This window comes from Cheilinus undulatus, linkage group 3 (genome assembly GCF_018320785.1).
Source record: "Cheilinus undulatus linkage group 3, ASM1832078v1, whole genome shotgun sequence".
Taxonomy (NCBI): Eukaryota; Metazoa; Chordata; class Actinopteri; order Labriformes; family Labridae; genus Cheilinus; species Cheilinus undulatus.
The window spans coordinates 11997316-12020110 of NC_054867.1; positions in this window are offsets into that span (position 1 = coordinate 11997316).

Consider the following 22795-nt stretch of genomic DNA (forward strand, 5'->3'; position numbering starts at 1 on the left):
TGTATCCCGCCCCTCGCCCAATGACAGCTGAGATAGGCTCCAGCCCCCCACGACCCCCAATGGGATAAGCAGTAGGCCTATAGAAAATGGATGGAAAATGTTGATTTTGACTTTTTTCATAGTTTGACTTTTTCATGTCATATTTTAACCTTCAAGATTCACAATCTAAAATTCTAAGTCATATCTTTACCTTTTAAACTCGTGATTTTTACTTTCTATCTCAAATATCTGCCTTTTAGAAACAGTGTTTTGGTTTCAAATTTCATGTTGACCCTATTGAACTAATAGGTTTGACTCTGTATCTCAGACTTTGAGCCTTTAAACTTATAATTTTGGCTTTTTTTTAAATCTCAGAATGATTTATTATCAGTGATATATAGCCTATATATTTTTTCATATTTTAATAATGGTGAAAAAATGAGTTTGACAGTTTATGGTTAAATGTTGACCTTGTTAGGCTCTGAGGTTAGTTGACGTTGACACTCCTGGCCTAAATAGTCCGGACGTCTCATTGGAGCAAATCTGGCCCCGGACTCAATATGTGTTTGACACCCCTGGCCTATAGGATTCACTCTGCTCAAAACTTGCTTTATCGATATTAAACAGGAAGCTGCATTTTAACAAGCAAAGCAGAGAGCTAAACCAACAGAAGTAGGTATAAAATGTCTTTAGTAGGTCCAGAATGATGCAAAATGTGTTTTATTTCATATTTACACCTTTTAAAAGGAAAGTTTGACACCCTGGAGTCTCCGCTGTCTGGAGACCCCCAGATTGAACTGGCATGGAGCTCCTGCAGCCAACAACTCTGAGTTTAATTATCAGCCACACCTGAGCTAATGCCAAATTAGTTAATTAGCACAGGCGTGTGCAAGCACTCCTGCTGGTTGGGAAAGACAAGACGGAAGACAAAAATAGCACAAGTACAGGGTGAGCATTATATATGACTTAAAAAGTTGTTTTACAAAGATTTGATACAGCTTATTGTGTTATGTGAAGTAAAATAGTTCAAAGTTTGTAAAGAGGGAACAATTCAGACTGAGTGTTTAATTCTCTATTTATGCGCTTTACCAAAGTTGTTTCAGTAAAAAAATCTCAAGTTTCTAATCTAAATAAGAATTAATGTTCCAAAAATTAAACTACAACAGCTTTGTGAAAACAACTCTGGCATTAGCCTCCATGTCATTAGAAACATACAGAAATATTTAGATGTGAGGAGGAGGTCTCAGTCTCTGTCTTTCAGTAGCATGGAATAAAGACTGACCCTCTTTGGAGTTTACTGTGAGAGTCTCAGTCATGCTGACTGTCGCCAAACCTCTTTCCTCTGCTAACGTCTCCTCTTCAGAGCAGGTAAAGCTTCTGCAAAGTTACTGTGTGATGCTTCAGTTGTGTGGTCTGCTTTATATCACATTATATGTCCTTGCCGCCTGCCTGCAGCGGATAGTTAATTCACTGCCTTCTTTAAGGTTATGCTCAGGTGCCGTGTAAACTGTGTCTTGATCTCTTGATGTGCTGTCCTGTCATTCTAATTTGAATGTACTCCAAAGAAAGTTGGACTGATCTCTACTCTGGACAGTACTAAAACATCCTGATAGTTGGAGGTCTCTACTGGCTGCTGGGGGTTGTAAAAAGAAAGTGACTTTTGCTGTTTTATAGCTCGCTTTAAGGGATGTTAACTCATGGAACAGTTTGCAGGATGTACACAAGGTGAGCAGATATCATGGACAGGAAGCACTCAGTTGTTTCACCTGTTTTATCCAGTTCACAACTGGATGATCTTTAGAAACATAATGGATTTGTTAGATGTTTCTGTTTTTTATTGGCTTCATTCCCCGTCTTATATTAGGGGAAAAGTGGGGTTAGCCCTCTACTTTGTGGGGTTAGCCCCCCCCCTTTGTTTTTAGAAACCATGGATGAAATTGATCATGCGACCAGTTTTGAAGCTGTACTCTTCCAGTGAAGAGAAGGAGCACATGGGAAAGATGGAAGTAAATTTTAGTTAACAAAAGTTTTTTGCTGCTCTGAGTTTTTTTTTTTTCGTTGTTGTTAGTGCATTTTAAAGCTACAATATGAGGCTAAACTGCTAACATGAAGTTAGCTCTAATTGAGCTATAAGGCCAGGGTTAAGTTGAGTCACTGGCTCAATCTCTCTCTTCTGATAAAACTTGGGTTTTATCTAACCTGACATGCCGGATGGACTTGTTTCACACATCCATCTGGGAAAGCTTCGATAAGAAACGTTTGAGAAAAGGCAGAGGCTTTGAAAAAAAACTCAGCGTGTGATTGGATGAACGGTCTGTCTGTCACATCTTTACGGGCCAATAAGACCTCTTGTCACCGCTTGCTTATGTCACGCCTCCGCCGCGCCCCAAAATACTGCCTCTTACTCCTGATTGGTCCTGGAACTTTCTAATCGCTTTACAAGATGGATTTACCAGTGACCAATGGCACAATGACACAGCGATCCAGATCACCATCTGGATCCAGGAATTTTCTGTAGGATTCTGTACTATTGGGAGATAGGGCTAATGGCTGAGGTCTGTGCTCTCTGAGTGCTTTTCTAGTTTATTTATTATCATTCTCACTGTTAAGGCACCAAGCAAAGACTGCTCATCTTACCTCACTCGCCCCTACTGTATGAATATTTTTTTTCCACTAAACCAATCTTGTTTAAGATAAATGCATCATTCAAATGAGGTTATTCGTTCAAACATTTACTGACACATTATTTTAAATGTCATCCCTCTACTTTGAAACAATCATTCCCATGGTATTTACAGTGTGAGAGAGCTTGTGTCTTCCAGCTAGATGTCAATGCAGTTCTCTTTTTATCTTGTAAATAGATCCATGCAGTGAATAGTTAACTATTTCCAATTGCCTTGATTCACTCAGGCTATTTTGTCATCATTATTTACCCCCAACCTCAACAATTACCCAAACACTCCCTCACCAACCCATGAAGTTTCCACAGCATCATAAATCTGCCCTGAGCCATTTTTATTCAAATCCTGTCCTCCCAAAACTGTATCAACAATCACTCCTCTACGTCACTCAGTCCAGTAGAATGATGATGAATCTGCCACTTTGTGGCTTAATTTCTAAGCACTGAATTAATAAACCTGCCACGATCATGTAGCCCTGCTGATAACTCTCAGGGGGGTCATCAGGGGCCCCTTCACAACCTCATCAAGACATAATGACTGAGGCGAGCAGGCGTTAGCCTCCAGGTTTTCTTTATTTAAATAACAGAAAAATCCTCAGGGGAGGAGATTTGCTTTTTTCTTACCTAGAATGTTGAGCAGTCTGCATAAAATACGCTGATACACCAACAAAAGGTCCAGTCTGATGGGTTTGCATGCTAAGGGTCTGCTAATTGAGGACCTACACTGTGCTTCAATTACTCAGGTCTACAAACCTTTAGATGTGCCTGCGAGGTCTTTCTGGGATTATCAGACAAGAGATGATTATAAATTCTATAACATAACAGTGACTCATCTCTGACACCGTTTACCCTGCATTTATTCTGGAGGACAAAGTGGAATCCTGTGAATCCCAGTGTCCTCTCCCCCAGTACAGAATGGCAACCTTGTATTTTGGGTCATCTGGGTTTTTGCTCAGCAGTGAAGAAGAAGGTGGTGTGGGCTGAAGGCTAATCTTCACAGGGGTGATAGAGATAACAGTGATGTATGGAGAGGATGGGGTGGTGTAACACCCAGAGCTGACTGTTGTCTGGCAGGGTCAGGCCTCTGATACGGAGTATTGCTTCAGCGAGCTCATCTCATGTCTGGGACTTGGCAGTCTTAATAGCTGCAGATGGATACAAGCAGAGATTGTCTCTGTATTTGCAGGAACTTTTAATGATTACTGTTGCTGCTTAGGCATCAGTCCGTCACTTTATTTCTTAAAATAAAATACTTCCTTGGCAACCAGCCAGGAAGCCTGCCAGCGAAGACTCTATTGTTAAACTGCTTTCATTCTCTAAGCTTTCTTATACAGCTGAATACTGTCTTACAAAAGAAATGCAAGCTTTGTCAGCTTTAAGACACTAATTTCATTTATACTCAATGTTTAACTCTATATTTTTAAATCCAAACATTATTAAGGTTCATGCTATTGCTAGTGTGAGACCTGAAAAATAAAACATAATATATAATATAACAGTCTAGTGTAGTGATCAAAACCTGAAACATGATTAGATCTGATACCAAATTAATCTTACATTTATATTGTTTCTAGGGCTGTCGGGATTAATCAAGTTAATTGCAATTAAGTAGGGTCCACATTTTGTGCGCTGTTTCTCAAATCACATTTGATCCTATTGTTTATTGTCCTTTTCAGCACACTTTTGTTAAGCCATGTCAGCACCCCCCTGCAGCCACAGTGAGGTAAAATAAGTCCTCCACTGCTCCTTAATGTTTTATTTCACTTTAAAAACTCAGAAAAAGACAGCTCAGAGGACAAGCCACCAGTCGCCTACCCCTTTTAAATAATCTCTTAATCCATAAAAAGTTTCTTTTTCTGTGGTTCAGTTCATGTAAAAATCTTCTTCCTCTTAAACAAGATGTGTATATAAACAAGAAGTCAGTTACTTTTAGTTTAAGAGGTAAAAAAATCCAAAATGACAAAAGAAAAAAAATACAATACAGTAGAATTTTAAAATGTGATTAAAGGATGTGATTCATCCTGATTAGTTACAGAAATTCTGCAACTGATTGCAGTTAAAAATTTTGATCCTTTGACAGCCCTAGGTGCTGCTCATATTTACAGTGTCGATTTGGACTATAATAGTTACACTGCTGTCCATATCAATCATGAATTTATGAATGAATTAATTGCAAACAACTCCAATTTATTTATGTATTCGCTTTTTCACAGAGAACTTTAAATGGAGTTTTACAAAGTTGAAATAGGGTAAGTTAAGGCAGAAGATAAGGGGGGGATAAAAGGGAGAGCTTTCTGGGGTCGTGCCAAATGGGGGACCCATGGATGTCAGTAAAATCATGGTCCATTGTAATGTTAAACTATGATAACCATATTTTATTTTTTCTATCTGAATAATGACCACTCTTATCAAAGCAACAAAATGATTTGTTTTATGTGCCATAGTATATAGCCTCCTTAAAAATATAAATCCCCTTTTTTAAAACAGAAATAAAATGGGTCAAAAATTGTCGGAAAAGATGGGGACATTGGGTTTTAAAAGTAACAGAAATGGGTTAAAAGTGGCAAAAACTAGCAGAGAAAATGGTATGAAGTCAAATGGCAAAAAATAAAGGTTTAAAGTGGCAAAACTGGGCAGAAAATAGTGAATTGCGTTAAAATTGGTAAAAATTTAAAAATTCTGAAAAGGGGTTAATAGGGGGTTAATAATAAAATGTCGAACATGAGGCAAAAATGGCCCAAAATGGATAAAAAAAGGCTAAATAATGGTGGCAAACTGGGCATAAAAAGTGGCACAAAGAAAATAATTTTTTAGGGATCATTGTCATGGTTATTACTTTTCACAATGCATTGTGGGATACTGTGAGTGCACTGTATCAGAATGCCTGTGTGTTTTTAACTGATGAAGGGGTCTTATACATCAGCTAGATCTCTTGCAATTTCTGAGGTTGCTAGGCGACAGGGGCAGCCCTAAAATATGAGAGGGTACAGGAGGTAAAGCTGGTGAGGGATTCACAGGGATTCCTCTGTAGGCCAGACTGTCTTATTTCAGTTAATTCAGATCGGTGCTTGGTAGGCAATGAAAGCTGGGCCTTTGTCTTCATAATCTAAAAGAAAAAAACAGAGTCAGTTAAACATCAACATGTTCAGTGTGCAAACTTTATACTATGGTTTGAGTCTTTTATTTTGGCATTCTCCTGATTTATTATGTCCTCCAGATAATCTGCCTTTCTGATGCTCTCTGGCAAGAGAGGCCTTATGAATAATACATAAATCAGAGCCCTTACTCTGACTGCTCCATAGGACTGGGAATGGAGTTACCATGTTCTGTACCATACTGAACTGAGAGCTTCTTTAGTTTTTTGCCCTCTGCTGTACTGCAGTAAAAATAGACTGAGTGCAGCAAAATGCTATCTTTACATTTCATCATTTCAGCCAAAATAGTTCTTAGAATAAATCATTTATCTCAGCCTAGCTATAAGCCCACAAGTTGTCTGATTTAGATCAAATAAACTAAGTTTGCATATTTCATCTGAACTGAGTGGTCCTCAGTAACTAAAACCATAACCCTCCATCGTGCATGACACTAACCCTTAGAATGCAACAGTTTTTATTTTCGTTTTTTTTTTTTTTTTTTTGGTTAGACATTTCACAAGGAATGCATTATCTTTGACTTTTAAAAAGCAGACTGTAACTCTAAAAGTCTTTGTGTCCTCTGTATTGATGCAGGTGTTGTAAATTTAGATTGTCATTGTAACATCTCTGTCTGCCGGTACAGACCAAAACACCATTACCTGTTTAGGCAACTTTTACTCTTATCAGCATAAACCACAAGGACACACGGTGGAGTTTTTAGATTTACAGGGAATTCAGTGAGATTCTGAGGAGTTGGGGAAAAATGGCAAAGTTTGTATCCCCATTACAAATCCCCTATTGTCCCAAATTCAGCAACACGTTATTGGTTGTGAGAGTTTTAAAAACTGCATGAAGTTGAGCAACTCCTGTACAACTCTGATAGAAAGCCTTCAGTGTAAATCTGTCACACATACACTCTGAATATTGTCGCTACGTTAGACTCTTTAGTATTAATATCCAAAAATAGTTTTTTTTGGGAAATTAAGTGTGTCATGCAAAATTTTTTGAGACCATAAGGTTTGAATTGTGTGATTTCTGGAGGGTTTACAAGGAAACAAGCTTTAAGTAACATTTGAGTTAGCTGCTCAGATAAAGACTTGCATTTAGCACCAGTCCCAGCTGAGGATATACTGGACTTAGCAGAGAAGGCCATGCAGTCTGAACAGCTTTGTGCCATGGACCAGTGGATTTGAATATCTTTAAAAAGAAGCTTCTGCGTGTGATGGAAGTTTTTTTTTATCCCTAGCATTCACATAATTTTCCTGCTGCTTATGTAACTCATGCATGTTGTGATTCCATTTTACTGAGGTCACTTGACTTGACAGCAGAAGCTTCGAGCACTTGTTTGGGAGATTTTTTTCATCCCTTCAACAAAATGCATTGTGGTGTATGTGAGTATTTAAGTCCTCAACAAACTGGCCATATTATCATGTCACATTCTGTTTGTGTCATACAGCTTGTATCACACCTCACTCTTATCAAAGGTGAAAAATGACATAACTTTTAGCCAGGGGTATCTTGTGGTGATAGGCCACCACAGACATAAGTGTGCATTCATTGCACAAACACAGATGTTTTACACATGGTTTCCTGACCCCTGCCCTTTTATATTTATGTCATGTGACTTTGTGACCCCGCATTGATATTGACATCAAAATGAAATGAATTGAAAATTCCAAGATTGTGCATTTATTAAAGGGTAAGTTGCAGAAAAGTGATCCATTAGTCTAAGTGATACTTTGGCTAGGAATTGTACCTCATAGTACATAAGTACTCATTCCTACTGTGGGTTGCTAAGTAGACTAAACTGTTTTTTCACACCATGGATGTGGCACACTCACTGCTGTTTTTAATTTTAAAATACTAAAAAATAATTTGAAAAATCATTAAAAGTTCATTTCCCCCCTCAGTGATTTAAGTAAACTTATTTAAATTCTAGATGTTTCACAAACTATGTGAAATATTGAAGTTTTTAAAATCTTGCTTAGGGCCTACAGCAGGGCTATTCAATTACAAATTCAACTGGGCCAAATTTTTAAATCAAGAAATGTAGCTGGGCTAGACATGTTTGGCGCCCAGTAAGCAGCTGGTAATGTCAAATTATGAAACAATACAGATCAATTTCATAAAAAACATTCACTTTTATTCATAGTCTCCCTTTTAAATTTGGCAACATGACAAAAGTACATTAAAAAATGCATAAAAACAACAACAGAGCTGCATTTGAACCTGAGGCAGTAGAATTTTTTTCACCTGAATAAAAATAAAATTAATAGAATCATTTTGGTCACATCTTACTCAGGCATATCTTAAATCTAAATTTCTAGATCTAAATTTACACAGCTGTAGCTACAGTTGAAATGGACATGTTTAATACTCGCTACTTCTGTCAGCATCACTAGCCACGCCTCAAAACAAAACCGTGCATTATAGGTAGATTTTTGCTAGGCTATAGGGAGTGTTAAATTCACAGTCTGAAATATGGCGGGAATTTATGAAAACTTGTGAAACAGGTTGCCCTCTGCATCTCTGGCATGACCACAGGCTGGGCCACTAGGGGCTTGATTCTGGGCCACCAATTGAACAGGACTGGCCTACAGCCTACAAAATCCACCAGGACTGACGTCTTTCATTCAGTTGGTCGGGTGGTTGGTTGATATGCTCTCATCCGACCAAATCCCTGCTTGTCAGTTGGTCACACTCAAGAAAAAAATTGCTGAAGTGCACAACTGACTGAGAAGCAATTACTTTTTCACGTAGGGCCAGAAAGGTTTGGATATTTTTTCCTTAATAAATAAAATAATTTAGAAACTGCATTTTGTATTTATTTGGGTTGTCTTTGTGAGATATTAAAATTGGTTTGATGATCCGAAACATTTAAGTGTGATAGATATGCAATAAATAAATAAATAAATAAATAAATAAATAAAACAGGAATGGGAAAGGGGGCAAATACTTTTTCACAGCACTGTAGATGATTCTAGCATTTACTTTAAGTTGGTTGATACATGAATTCACTAAGCGATGGTGTGTTTTATTAAGTACTTGTCTACGAAAAACTGTTGTCTTAAAAGGAAGTATACAGGGAAGTTGTATCTCTATAAGAGGTGTTTGGTGCAATTGGTCTTTTGTTTAGGTTAAAATGAATTCACATCACTTTCCTCCCATGCAATTTGATTCTGGGTAATTGCAACAACTCTTTGCCTGTGAATGTAATGACAGAACCCCCTTTAGTTCAGTTGAATGTTATCAAGAGAGCCCATGGGCGTTTGATCTGAAGGCTGACAATCTCATAACGACTCCTATACACTGGCAGGTTATATCCACAAATGGCTGTTACACCATTTTACTTTGGAAATCACTGCCTAGCTTGCAGAAGTCTATTGATTAGTCAGCTTTAGCAAAGCTTTTAAGCATACATCTAACACACCAGGAAACATTCAAAATTAAATGACTGCATAGAACATGAAAGCTTTTCTGCTATTAGTGTGAATTTCCAACACACACTGCTTGCAATCTACAGGGAAGCATAAATGGTGAACCTTGGCAGCCTGCACTGATTAATACACTGTGCACTGAATGGATTTGGAATGAACCAATCATGGGCTGAGATGGTTGCAGTTGCAATATACTAATGCCTTGACTACAGGTCATCCTGTTCTTTCATGTCAGAATTTGCATGCCAAACAGCTAGCTGTAGACTCATCCATGTGCAAGCATGTGCCAGGAGTGAGTCATTTATCACAAATACAGGCTTCAGCTTTTTCACAGCCTCTTTTAGAAAGCGTGGTGTGTTCCTCACACTCTGGAGCAGGTCAGCTGGCCAAAGGCCAGTTTGTCCTCTGGTGGGTGTCTCTTAAAACTGGCTGAGTTAATTTTGTCTCTTGTGGTATTGTCAGTCATCTGGCCCTGTGTTCTCCACAATTTCCCATTCTTCCCACACAAGAGTCCTGTACATAGTCCATCTCACACACCTCAAAATCTGATTTAGCAGACACCTCATATCTTTTAAGTTTAAAATGGCTTGTGTGAGTGACAGGGGTCTTTTGTCTTTTCTCATTTCAATTACTAAATTTATTCAGGCATTTAAGCTTTTTTTCTCATTTTTATATTTGCCTCCTCTATTCTTGCACTTTATTGTTTGCTTTTTCCCCCAGAAACAAAATATCTCCACTTGCAAGAATTCATCAACGGCCTTTGTTCTTATACCAGAGCAGCATGAAAACAGTCTGCAAAGTATAATGGATCAATACCGTGGCCGTAACGTAACACTCACAGCATTGTGATTTCATTACTAGCAGGATTGTTCACAGAGAACTGTGTTTGTCAATGTTTGGAGAGGTTGTTCTGAAAAGTGTGTGCCCCTTCTTTAGCCAGTTTGTGTGGACAGATATGAACATGACTCTGTCAAGATCACATCAACGGAGCCAAGATTACTTAAAAGGGGCGGTCTCCACTCACTTTAAATTGAACCCACGGGGTTTTTGTTTGCAGTAAGAACACAACTGAGCCAGCAACCTGAACAAATCACTGCTTGTCTCACCACTGTCCGGTAGCTATTAGTCTAATCAGCGGCAGCAGTAATTGTCATGTAATACAGCTACTAGACAGTTTTGATTACACCTGATAATAAAATCATCATTAGCAATCCAAGGGGGTCTCTGCTTTTGGTGCTTGGGCACTAGTTAGCATTAAAATAGCAACAGGCTAACGTACTTACGGCCTTGTCAGCAGAACATCACAGGACTCAACACAATCAACTGATTCAGTAACTTGTTTGTTGAAAATGGCAAGGGTACTCACGAATGCTCCTTTGATATTTTGTCGTAATACAAAAACTAGCAAATCATATTTATTTATTTATTTAAAATCGATGAAACCTTCACAAAGAACACCACTGGATATCAGCTAACATGGTCACACATTGAACCAAAACACCTGTGGAGTAATGAGACACCTTGTTCGTGGCTGAGCACCTACCTTGGTTGGCAAGGACCCTCTTGTATCTGTAGGGTTTTTTTTTTTTTTTTTTGAATACACACACACACACAATTCAGTTTTCAGTAGTTTTATGATTTTTGGTCTGCTGATGGGTCAACATTAACCTTGCAAAGCAGATGAATTTGCCCGTTTCCGTGTTTCTCACTGGCGAATCCATCTTGCAAAGCTCCCGTCTGAACCGTCTGGGCCCGGTTATACAGTGACAGGACCAATCGGCAACAAGAGGCAGTACTTTCGGGCGTTGCAGAGCCGTGACGTAAGCAAGCAGCAACAAGAGGCTGGTGGAGATATGGCGGAAGACATTAGCGTGGATGCTGCTAAAGCGTCAGTATTATCATAAACTGACAACATTTCTTCGTTAAAAGAGGAGCAAAGAACAGCAGTGAGAGTTGTTTTCTTTTCAAAAATGACAAAAGTCATGTACTGACATGTCTACAGTCACCATGGTTCACGTTATGCAGTTCTGTATGGAGTCTACTCCTCGGCAGTGGCTACATCAGGTGTTTTGATGCTCTGATTGTCCCGTAAAGATGTGACATACAGAACGTTCATCTAATCCCCCTCAGAGTTTTTTTTTTCAAAGCCTCTGCCCTTTCCCAAACGCTGTGTATGAGAAGTTTTCCAGATGGATGTGTGTAAGGTCAACATCAGACCCACGAAAAGACTCTTAGAGCCAGGAAACAGGAAGTCAAACAGCTTTATCTCAATTTCAAAATAAGGCATTTTTGATGTTGCCAAGGGAAGATCACAGAATATTATATAGTATATAATATTCTGTGATCCTCTGCTTTTTCTTGCAAGACAACAGTATCACACTGAACACACCTACATGCAAAGATCTTGTCATAGCGCCCCCTACTGACAACAGAAAAATGACACAAGTGGGTCATATCTTCGTTCCTCTATCTGGAACCGATTGAGGTCTGATTTTGAAAGAAAGAAAGGCCTCAATAATTGGTCACAACACAGATGTGTCATTGCAGGATGTGTCACTGGAGATGGTGAGCATTTCAATATCTTGCCAATTTCACAGTAAAGGCCTTGGCACATGGAGTTTTTTTCATCCGATTTTTTCACATGTAAAAAAAAATAAATCGAGCCCATGTTGTTCTCATCATGTTTGCACACTGATGCTGAAATTTTTGTCCGTCATATTTTTTTCAGAACAGGTTCAATTTTATGCGAAATTTTGCATTAGTCCATCAGCGGCTTCTTCCTTGCAGGCTCACCACTGACCAACCCCTCCTCCTCTCTCTCTCTCACACACACACTGAAACTATTATGGGGTTATCAGCTTAGAAATATAACTGATAAAGACACATTTGTAAGTATTAACAGAGACAGTTTAAAAGTTGCTCTCCATCTTTCCAGCTTGGCTCAGCGCTATGATGCATGAGTGGGTGCTGAATGAAGCTCTCTGTCAGGATGGATCCAGCAGGATTTTAAAGGAGTGACAGAGCCACAGGCTCGCAATACGAAACAATTTGGCACTTTCTACAAATTTTCGCAGTGAAGGCAAATAAAAACGAACCAGACTCGGTGTGTAAGGTCGGAGTGTGGGACATTTTTTTTTGGGTTTGTGATCTGAAAAAAACAAACAAACAAACAAAAAAAAAAAAAAACAGTGTTTAAAGACCTGACGTTTGTGCAACTTTCATACCAAACATCTGATTGCCTTCAAATTTTACATGTGGGATCAGGGTCTGCCCTTCTACATGCACAAATGTTAATTTCATCGTTTTGATGTTGCACCTCTACTGTAAGTGGAGTGAAGTAACACATTTGGGCCGTTTCTTTATTGGTGAGTAATTCTTTATATCGCTGTTTCACAGGAAGTCACTTAACTCTAACATGACACTTCTAATTTGCATCAAATCTCTCATAATTTGGCTCCCTGCATATTTAGATGTGTATTACATGTGTTTGCTTATGCGCTACCTACTGCAAAAAGGCAAAGCATTTCTAACATTTAATGACCTGTTTTTCTCATTTTACAAGTCCCAGGAGAATCATCATGCTTTCCAAACACAGCACTGGTTGCTCACACCTAATTATTCCCACACTCCTGCAGTTGCAACACACCTGACATGAACAGGGTGCGAGGGCCTTTCAGTGCTGTTTGCAGCCCTAGTTCATGTTTTGATTACCAAGGTTTGTTTGTTTTTTTTACTTCTTTATTTCTTGTGAATAGCGTCACACATTTGACAACTATGCTTTTGTGTCCCAGTGTCAATTACACATTTGACCTTCTCGCTGCTCCACTCCTTTTTTGGTAGGTTAATGGGCTAACCTTTTTAATGTTTTAATCTTTTCCTATACAGTGGGAAAAGCAGGCTATGATGGAATGGCATAAGGACCGCTCTGTCAGACCTAAGGGGAAAATGCAGCAATAATTTTATCTGAATCAGAACGAAGCAAACAAGCTGTAGGTGTGTAAGCACCCCTAAATTAAAACTGCCAAGTTCTACTAGTGGTGTCGCACTTTGATTAAAACGTAAAGGTCATCACATACCTAAATGTTTGCAGGGTTGGCTTTTGTTAACTGTGGTTGATTTTAGCATAAATTAAATGAGCTTTTACAATGGGAAAGTCTTCCCATTTTCTTTGGAAATGCAGTTTCTGGAGTTTCTTTGCTGCTGTGGGATTAGACAGGAGGCTTTGTTGTCTGCTTGTTGTCTTTGTCTGTCTTGCTGTCGTCTTGCCCTTTTTTTGTTTTCCATGCCTGTGATGAGTGAGGCCACTACCTTGTGTGGTGCTTGAGGATGGATGGCCTCAGAGTACAAGGTTCAGGAGAAATGTGGCTGCTGTACTATTTGGAGACCGAGGGAGGTGATTCATTTTCAGCATCACCTCACCTAGGATTATCTCATTACTTTCAGTGAGTGCACAATCCGGTGATAGAAACTTTGTCCATCTGAAAAGTCTAAGAGTCATCTCCTGTGAGTCATTATGTTCTTTCGCACAGTTTATTGTATGAATAATGTGTCTAAGAGGACACTTCTGTTAACTTAAGGCCGAAAAGGAGGTTTTCTTAGCTTGTGTTTGGAAATTCTGCTCTATTTCCATATCATTTAAATGACTTTAAGGGATAAGAGATGCATAAAGTGGTTTCTGGGGCACCATGTGACATTTTGTAAAATGTAAACACAAGAAGAATACTGTATATTGGTTGATGGAAAAAAAAAAACACTTAAAGCTGTGAAATGCTAACAGCAAAAAGAAAAAGAAAAGTGATTGGCCTTGAATAAGCCTCGATAAAACAGTGCATTTCTTAAAAATTTGCTTCTCTTCAGGTACGATTAGTGCAATCTCATTTGCTAATGTCACGTCACATAAAACAGGAGAAAAACTGGCAGTACTAAATTGTTTGAAGGACAGAAATGCATTTGCAGGGCTTTCAAATTATGGATGTTTGACCAAGCATGAAAGATAAAAGGACAAATGCCCAAAGGAAGTTTAAAATCATGAAAATTTCCCTGATGAAATGCTCAGTGTTAGAAAACCTTGTGAACTGTCAAAGCTACCTTTACTTAAACAAATCATGTTTGCTCAGATATGTTTTAGAGTTTTGTTATTTTCAATTTTAGACTGAGGACAACATATCTTGTTAAAGGTCACTACTATTTCTACTTTTATCACAGAACAATGATGTTTACAGTGCCGTGAAAAAGTATTTGCCCCGTTTCTGATTCCTGAGTTTTTTGCCATATTTATCACGCTTAGATGTTTCAGATGATCAAACCAATTTTTATATTTCACAAAGACAACCCAAGTAAATAGAAAATGCAGTGTCTGAATGATCATTTAATTTTTTAAGAGGGGAAAAAAATCCAAACCTATCTGGCCCTGTGTGAAAAAGTGATTGCCCCCTGAACCTAATAACTGGTTGTGCCACCCTTGGCAGCAATGACTGGTGATGAGTCTTTTGCATCGCTGTGGAGGAATTTTGACCCACTCTTCTTGTGTTTTAATTCCGCCATATTGGAGGGTTTCTGAGCATGAACTGCCCATTCAAGGTCACACCGCAGCATCTCAAGTGGATTTATGTGCCGGACTTTGACTTGGCCACTCCAAAACCTTTATTTTGTTTTGCTTGAGCCATTCAGAGGTGGACTTTTCTGGTATGTTTCAGGTTTTTGTCCTGCTGCATAACCCAAGAATGCTTGAGCTTGAGAGCACGAACTGATGGCTGGACGTTGGCCTTCAAGCAGAATTCATTGTTCCATCAATCACAGCAAGTGGTCCAGGTCCTGAAGCAGCAAAGCAGCCCCAGACCATCACACTGTCACCACCATGTCTGACTGTTGGCATGATGTTCTTTTTATCAAATGCTGTTAATTTACGGCAGGTGCACACCTTTCAAAAAGTTTAACTGTTGTCTCGTCAGTCCACAGAACATTTCTCCAAAAGTCTTGGGGATCATCAAGATTTTTTTTTTTTGGCAAATGTGAGACGAGCATTTGTGTTCTTTCTTTGTCAGCAGTGGTTTTGGCCTTGGCCTTAACTGAGGCCAGTGAGGACTGCAGTTCTTTGAATGTGGTTCTGGGTTCTTTTGTGACCTCCTGGATGAGTCATCATTGCACTCTTGGAGCCATTTTGGTTGGCCGGCCACTCCTGGGAAGGTTCACTACTGTTTTCAGTTTTCTCCATTTGTAGATAATGGCTCTGACTGTGGTTCGCTGGAGTCCTAAAGCCTTGGAAATGGCTTTGTAATCTTTTCCAGACTGATAGATTTCAATCACTTTTTTTCTCATTTGTTCCTGAATTTCTTTGGATCGTGGCATGATGCGTTTCTTTCTGAGATCTTGTAGCCTACTTCACTTTGTCTGACAGCTTCTATTTAAGTGATTTCTAGATTCAACAAATCTGGCAGTAATCAGGCCTGGGTGTGGCCAGTGAAATTGAACTCAGCTTTCCAAGAACTGTGGATAATTACAGTGAACTCATGATTTAACAAGGGGGGGGGCAATTACTTTTTCACAATGGGCCAGATAGGTTAGGATTAGTGCTGTCAAACAATCAAAATATTTAATCAGATTAATCACAGGGTTGCTGTGGATTAATTTCGATTAATCATGATTAAATAGCATTCATTTGTAATCTATATTAATCGCGTTTCGTTTTGCAAGCTTGGCGACCCGTTAGCCAAAGTGCTAGCAGAATCCCTGGCGAACGTATGCTTCGTGTTAATGTGGTATTTTAAGATGGAAGTGCTTCGGTGAAAAGAAAACTCCTTCCTGCAGGCTGTGCATAATACTTTAGATCAGTCGACTGTTTCGTCTTGTTTTTTTTTTTGGTACTCAAATTTCCCATCAAGAGGGCCAGTGTGCTGTTTAGCTTCTTCCATATCACTACCGGATCAACGGCCTATTTGTGAAAGCGCGGCGGCATGCTCGACAGTAACCCTACCTGGACATACTGCGCAAAATGTGTTGCCAGAGACGTTCCGGGGATTTTGAGTCAATCTGCACTGTAGATGGGTTAATTGTGTTCTAATTTTAATTGATTAATCAAGATGATGGATTAATCTGCATTAGTGCGTTGATTTTGACAGCCCTAGTTAGGATATTTTTCCCTTAATAAATAAATCATCATTTAGAAAATCAGAGTGAGTTTGACCTTAAAGTTGCTTGTCAGTAGATGTAGTTTGTCTTGAAATTCATGTCGTCTTGATTTGACACGGTCTGATAAGATACAAAATCTCCTATCAGAATCAGCAGATGTACAGCTTTTCACTTCTGAGTTGACTTAAGCTCATTTTGTTTACAGAGTCCTCCTTTATATCTGCTTGCAGAGGTAAGCACAATATTAAAAATTTTCTCTGAACTTTGAATATTGTTACATTTTGCCCAAATGCACAGAAATTCATGTTAACGTTAAAGCGTTATGGAACCCTAAGACCACTTTTTTTACAACCTATGTACAATATCTGGGTATTTAGTAGTAGTAGTAGTAGTAGTAGTAGTAGTAGTAAGTCTGTTTTGGATATATAACAGTAAAGTATAAATTCTCAATCCAGGCAGATTCATTTTATTAAACTGCAAGATGACTTTAACAGATAAAATATCTGATTCCCAGTAACACTCGGTAGGGCTTACTATATGGTAGCAGAACAGGAGGATATTTCTGATTTTGACTTATTTGCCTGCTTCCTCTTATTGGCCGAGATCTAATTCTGACCACAATCCAGCTGGACAGACTGTTTTTGACCCTTAATGTTCTGATATAGGCTTAGACAGCAGCCAGACGTCTCCCCTCCTGAGCACTGGGCAGTAACAGATGTTGAGTGTGAGCCATGATAGCAGGGGCAACTTTGAGCAGTGGCCTATCAGAGGCAGACTGACTGTGGGAGTTGGATGGGATTTGAAGACCTGGCCCTCCATTAATCATATTCAAATCAGCATCCCACCAAATGCTTCCCTAAAGCGTTCCTCACTTCTCACTGGAGCTTGTTTTTATGAAACGATGAAGCCACAGTCTTGTTTGTTATTTCTAATGTCATTGTAATCATACTTCCATTGGCCATTATTGATAATGTTAAAATCCATAGTGGTTTAACGATGTGCAGCTGGTTTGTTTACCGACAGTTGATCAAATTCAACTGGCAGCAATCATGTCTAGCTTTAAATGTGTTAACATAATGTGTGGGTTTTAAATGAGCAGTCATAATGGTTTTCTGATGTGAGTGTTGTGCATCATTTGTGCTGTCAAATTATGAAAATTATTAAATATGAATAGCTATAATTTACTAACAACTCTGAGTAAATTTTTGAGTCACATTTCAATCTTTCATAGTTTTAAATTTATTTTAAAATAATTAAATTTGATCTCAGATGTAACACTGCATAAGAAGGGTTGAATTCTACTAAGACCTTGTAGAGTTTTGGATGCAGTCGTAGGGTTGCTATAGTGATCTGAAGATCTTAAAATGTTATCTGGGATCGTGCCTGAGATGGTACGTCTGTCTGCATCTTAATGATACTCTGCATTATGCCTGCTTGATCCATTATATAGAAAAAGAGTAATAAGGAATGATGATAAAATACTTTGTGAAAAAATTCCATGAAATATATGTGTTTCTTCTGTAGTCATGATGAAGTCACACCAAACACATAATCAGTGCCATATGCTGGTTGTTAGGCATAATTACTTGTGCTTGCTTCTGAGAATGTAAGAAGGGTTTTAAAGTCATTTGATGATGCATGAATATTAATACAGACTGACTGATTGTGTCTGCACTCAAATAAAAATGTAATTAGATTAATGTGCAAACAAAATTCTAATTACTGTTTTTGCTCAGAATATAAATATCATTTGATCAAGCTGTTTCTGTTTGTTGCAGGAGTGTTTAATTCCTATAGTATTGCCATATTCCTGTCATACCTCCTGCAGATATAAACTAATGTGACAAATCTTCTAATCTAGCATTCTGAACAAGACTTCTGTAATAACACTTCTGTGAATCTAATTGTCATATTATTGATATGGCTGATCTTAACCATAGAACTGGATCTTTTCAACTAGAGATGGTCTGATACCGTTTTTTCCTCCCTGATATCTATTCCGATACCAACTGACTGACCGACTCTGCAGACTAGTAAATTATTTTTGACCTATATTTGACTCAGAACATGACTCAACAAATTGAATCATAATGTACAGCATCTCTTTGACCCTAAAGTTGTTTTTCTGCTAATTATTGAGTTTTACTGCTAAATATTAAAATAACAACCTTACAGGGGGCTGCATCACAGGCTCCCTTTCTCATTATGCTCTCTTCAGGCAGCAAGTGATTACAGAACAGTCTGCCATTGGCTGACAGACCCTCACAAAGGATAAACAGTCGTAATTGGAGTAAAATGAATAAAAATAACGAGTTTTCACAGGATTCAAGGGCATCAGTAGTGTCAATGGGAAAGCACAACAGCTAGCTTCAAGAGAAAAACAAGTAAGAGGCAATAATTTATGGTTCAAAAGTTATTTCACTTTTGATAAACTGTGTCACTTCTTGTCATGTCCGACAGCGCTGGACTGGAAGGCCTTTTAACAATCACATTCAGAGAAAAAATGTCACGCAGCCTCCATTCTTTGCTGCTGCAGTTGGTTCTTCTTTTTGCTGTTCTTAAAATCGAAGCCTGTGCATGCAGTGCTTTCCGGCAGCAAAGAAGAATTGATTTCCAGTTAACAGTGCTAACATTTAGTATGGCTAAACAAAGCAAAATACAGAGTCAAACCAAATGATAATGGATCAGTGCATAAACTTGTGGACTCACTGATACCCACACCTGCATTTCAAGCAGTATCGGAAATCAAACGGAGTTGGAACAACTCTATGTTCAACTCAGGATGTTTGTACCATGACACTGTGCTGACCATGACTTTACAAAGAGGGCAGGTCTTGATTAACCTGACACCCCAGATGGATGTGTGAAACACATCCATCTGGGTAAGCTTCAATAGGAAATGTTTGAGAAAAGGCAGGGGATTTGAAAAAAAAACTCAGCGTGATTGGATGAACGTTCTGTCTGTCACATCTCAATCAGAGCAACAAAACATGTGACGTAGCCGCTATTGAGCTGTACGTGCACAGCTACTGAGGAATAACGTGAAACATGGCGACTATAGACATGCAAGTACTCTGTTGTTTTTGAAAAGAAAACAACTCACTGCTGTTCTTTGTTCTTCTTTTAATGAAGAATTGTTGTCAAGTTCTGATAAAACTGGCGCTTTAGCAGCATCCAGGCTAATCTCTTCCTCCATAACGGCACCAGCTCTTGCTGCTGCTTGTTTATGTCACAACTCTGCTGCACCCAAAAGTACTGCCCCTCGTTACTGATTGGTCCTGTCACTTTCTAACCGGGCCCAAACGGTTCAGATGGGAGCTTTGCAAGATGGATTCGCCAGTGAAAAACAAGGAAACGGGCGTATCCATCTGCTTTGTGAGGTTAGGTCTTAATTATACTCTTATATTACATATTACATTAACACACCATGAGCACAGCACTGACATCTAGCATAGTTACAGTGACAAGGACAGACTTTCTTTTAGGTGTCTGAAACCTTGAGTAGAACCAGACTTATGTTGCAGTATCTTACTATAATTTCCACATACGTACACTGGCCAATTGATTAGAGAGAAAGCAATTTTCTCTGCAGTGCATTTCGCCAGTGGATCGCAGCAGAGCCATTGTAAATGGAAATTGGAGGTAAGCCTGACTAGCCCACAGTTTTCACAGTCAATGCTGAAATCAGCACATGAAGCAAGGCATTGCTTTTCTAGTCAATCAATGTGAGTTCCACTGCCAGTGCTCCAGTTCAGCTCCAGTGCGCCCCAGAAGCGTCACTCTGCTCCACTTCATTGGGTATACACAACAGGTCTATTTACATACAACATAAACACAGGTCTACATGCAGACGATGCAGAGGTAGGTTGATTGTGGAGTGCCATCATATGTGCTTTTAATGAAATGAAAACAGAATTATAAACAGAAAACTAACTCAAAATAAACCTCTAGGAGGCTTAAAAATATTACCCCTGTAATAGAGCTGTCTCTACAGGGAGAGAGGTCACAGAGCCTTTGCCTTGAGCAGTAACATACAGGTTACATTGGAGTTCAAACATCCCGACCATCCTTTCTACTTTAGTATTGTATGACTTTGTTTTGTCAGAACTTTTATTGAGTATGCATCAGTGTGTATGCTGCTCACATAATGACAGCAGGGCACAAAGAAAGACCACATTTAGAGCATGGGAAGATCCTCCTCATGCCTCACGCCATGTTTGCCTGGGCTAGACCTACAGTGGAGATTTACATCACATTGAAAAGGCTAAATCCAGGGACAGCTTCTTCTGCTGGTGGTTTCTTGATTTGGTAGATGATTGGCTGTTTGATATTTGAGGAAAACTGAGGGGCTAAATAATATGTTGGAGTGAGACAGAAAGTAGACCGGCAGTTTCAGGGTCTCCACTTGGAGATGGCTCTAAGAATGCTTGGTGGATAACCTTTGGAAAGGCTACAAGGTAAATAACCTTTGGAGGCATTTAAACATTCATGTGTTGGCCATCAACTGTGATGCAAGTTAAATCCTCTAGAGATGTGGGAGGTTTCCTTGTAATGTCTGGCTAGTTGACATGATTTTATTTTTTAATTTCAAAGTAGGAATTCCAAAAGGCACTTGTCAAAGATATCAGATAACTAAATAAATTAACAATCAGTCTTTATCAAATAGCTTTGATTTGACCATGGATATGTTAAAACGTGGCCTTGATTAGTATTACAGTGGCACAACAGAATGATCTTAGGTCCTGTTGTCAGCTGTCATTAACATAGGGATGACTTGATGGGCTAACCTCTCAGGTGAGTTGTCAACTGTCTGTCTTAAGTATGTCTGAAGACTTTAAAGTGTCAGGGTTACAGAATCTGGAATTTAAGCACATAGCTTGCAGCAAAGGTCACAGCTGCCTTGGAATTTAAATCATCCTGCACTTGCTTTCCAGATCAGCAAACAATTACATCCCAGCATTATATTTCTCAATGCAGCCTCCAAGTTATTATATATTTGATTTCTTTGGTAGAACTGAGACAACGAAAGTTTTAGAAAATCTTGCCTTAGGCAACAATAGCAACTTGACTGCACTGATGGCATCCCAGTATAAAATGCATGTGCTTAGTAACTGGACAATCACTGCGCAACCCTAGATGATAAGCAATTACCCAATTACCCTACAACCGTTAAAATAAACATGAGTCAAGTTACAGGTTCTGTCAGATTAATAGTAGAATAGATACAAACTCAATGTCATGTTGTCAGAGTCTTAATACACATCAACACCCACATCCTTTCACCCTTCCATCCTTTCTCAATTTAGTGTGAAACTTGAGTCAGTCACAGGAGGTCTGGGAGAAGGGTTTAGCAGTTGTGTAGGGGAAGCAGTACATGCTTTATTACAAGGACAGCTGGATAACAGTTCTACTGTATCAGACCAGCTACTGTAAAAACTCACAATGCCTTTGTTGACTCGATAAGTGACTTACCTCCATACAGCCTTATGGGTATGAGAGCGCACAATCAATGTCACATCACCATTGACCATGAACTACGAACATGGAGCTATAGCAGAAGCTGTTGTCACTGTGGTTGGGGTCATCCCTGCCACTATCATCACAATCACTGCCACAGAAGAATGAATGAAGCAATGAAATACGGCAGGATGAACTCCCTCCTTATCTATGGCATTGCACACAGAGTATCGAAGTAGCAAATAGGGGAGGAAAGGTTGAGCAAAGGATAATTTTATGTAAGAGTAAGTGTGACATTTGTGCCACAAATTCAATAACATTATCATGACTACTTGGCTTCATGAACTTGCAGAAATGAAACTAGTCAAAGAGGCCTGCCCACAGAAATGGCTTGGTCCCTGAAAGCAGATGACATCCTATTAATGCATGCAAATCAGTATTGTAAGCACTAGCTTCCTTGCTAACATTTGACCCTTTAGTCTGTCTCCCATCAGCTTTTGGTGCCTGTAAACATGTTTCAAAAAAAGTTATTGTTGGGGTCAAATGCCTAAGCCAACACTTTTAATTATAGTTTCTATTTTTGACATTCCTGTCTTTTGTGCAGCCCTGGCATGGGGGACTCTCCAACATTACTTGATTAATACTTGTATGCAGTTGGTGTGTCCACATTAATAATAATAGAAAAAAAATGCGCATACCACTTTAAGAGAAAGTGAAGCAGTTTTGCAATAAAATTTGGTTAGTGCTAGTTAAATTTTAGAATGGAGGGTGTTTTATTTACATCCTGCATTTATTTTTCATCTTTTGATTCTTAATTAACATATTACCTACAATGTAGCGGTCTACATGCTGCTAGTGAAGGAGCGAGGGAATCGCAGCTGGTGTTTCCATACAGACGTCATCAGCAGTCATGTGTGCCATGGTCAGAGGGGAGCTTTAAAGCAGGAGAAGTTCAGATCTGTGTGTTTGTGCTGCTGCAA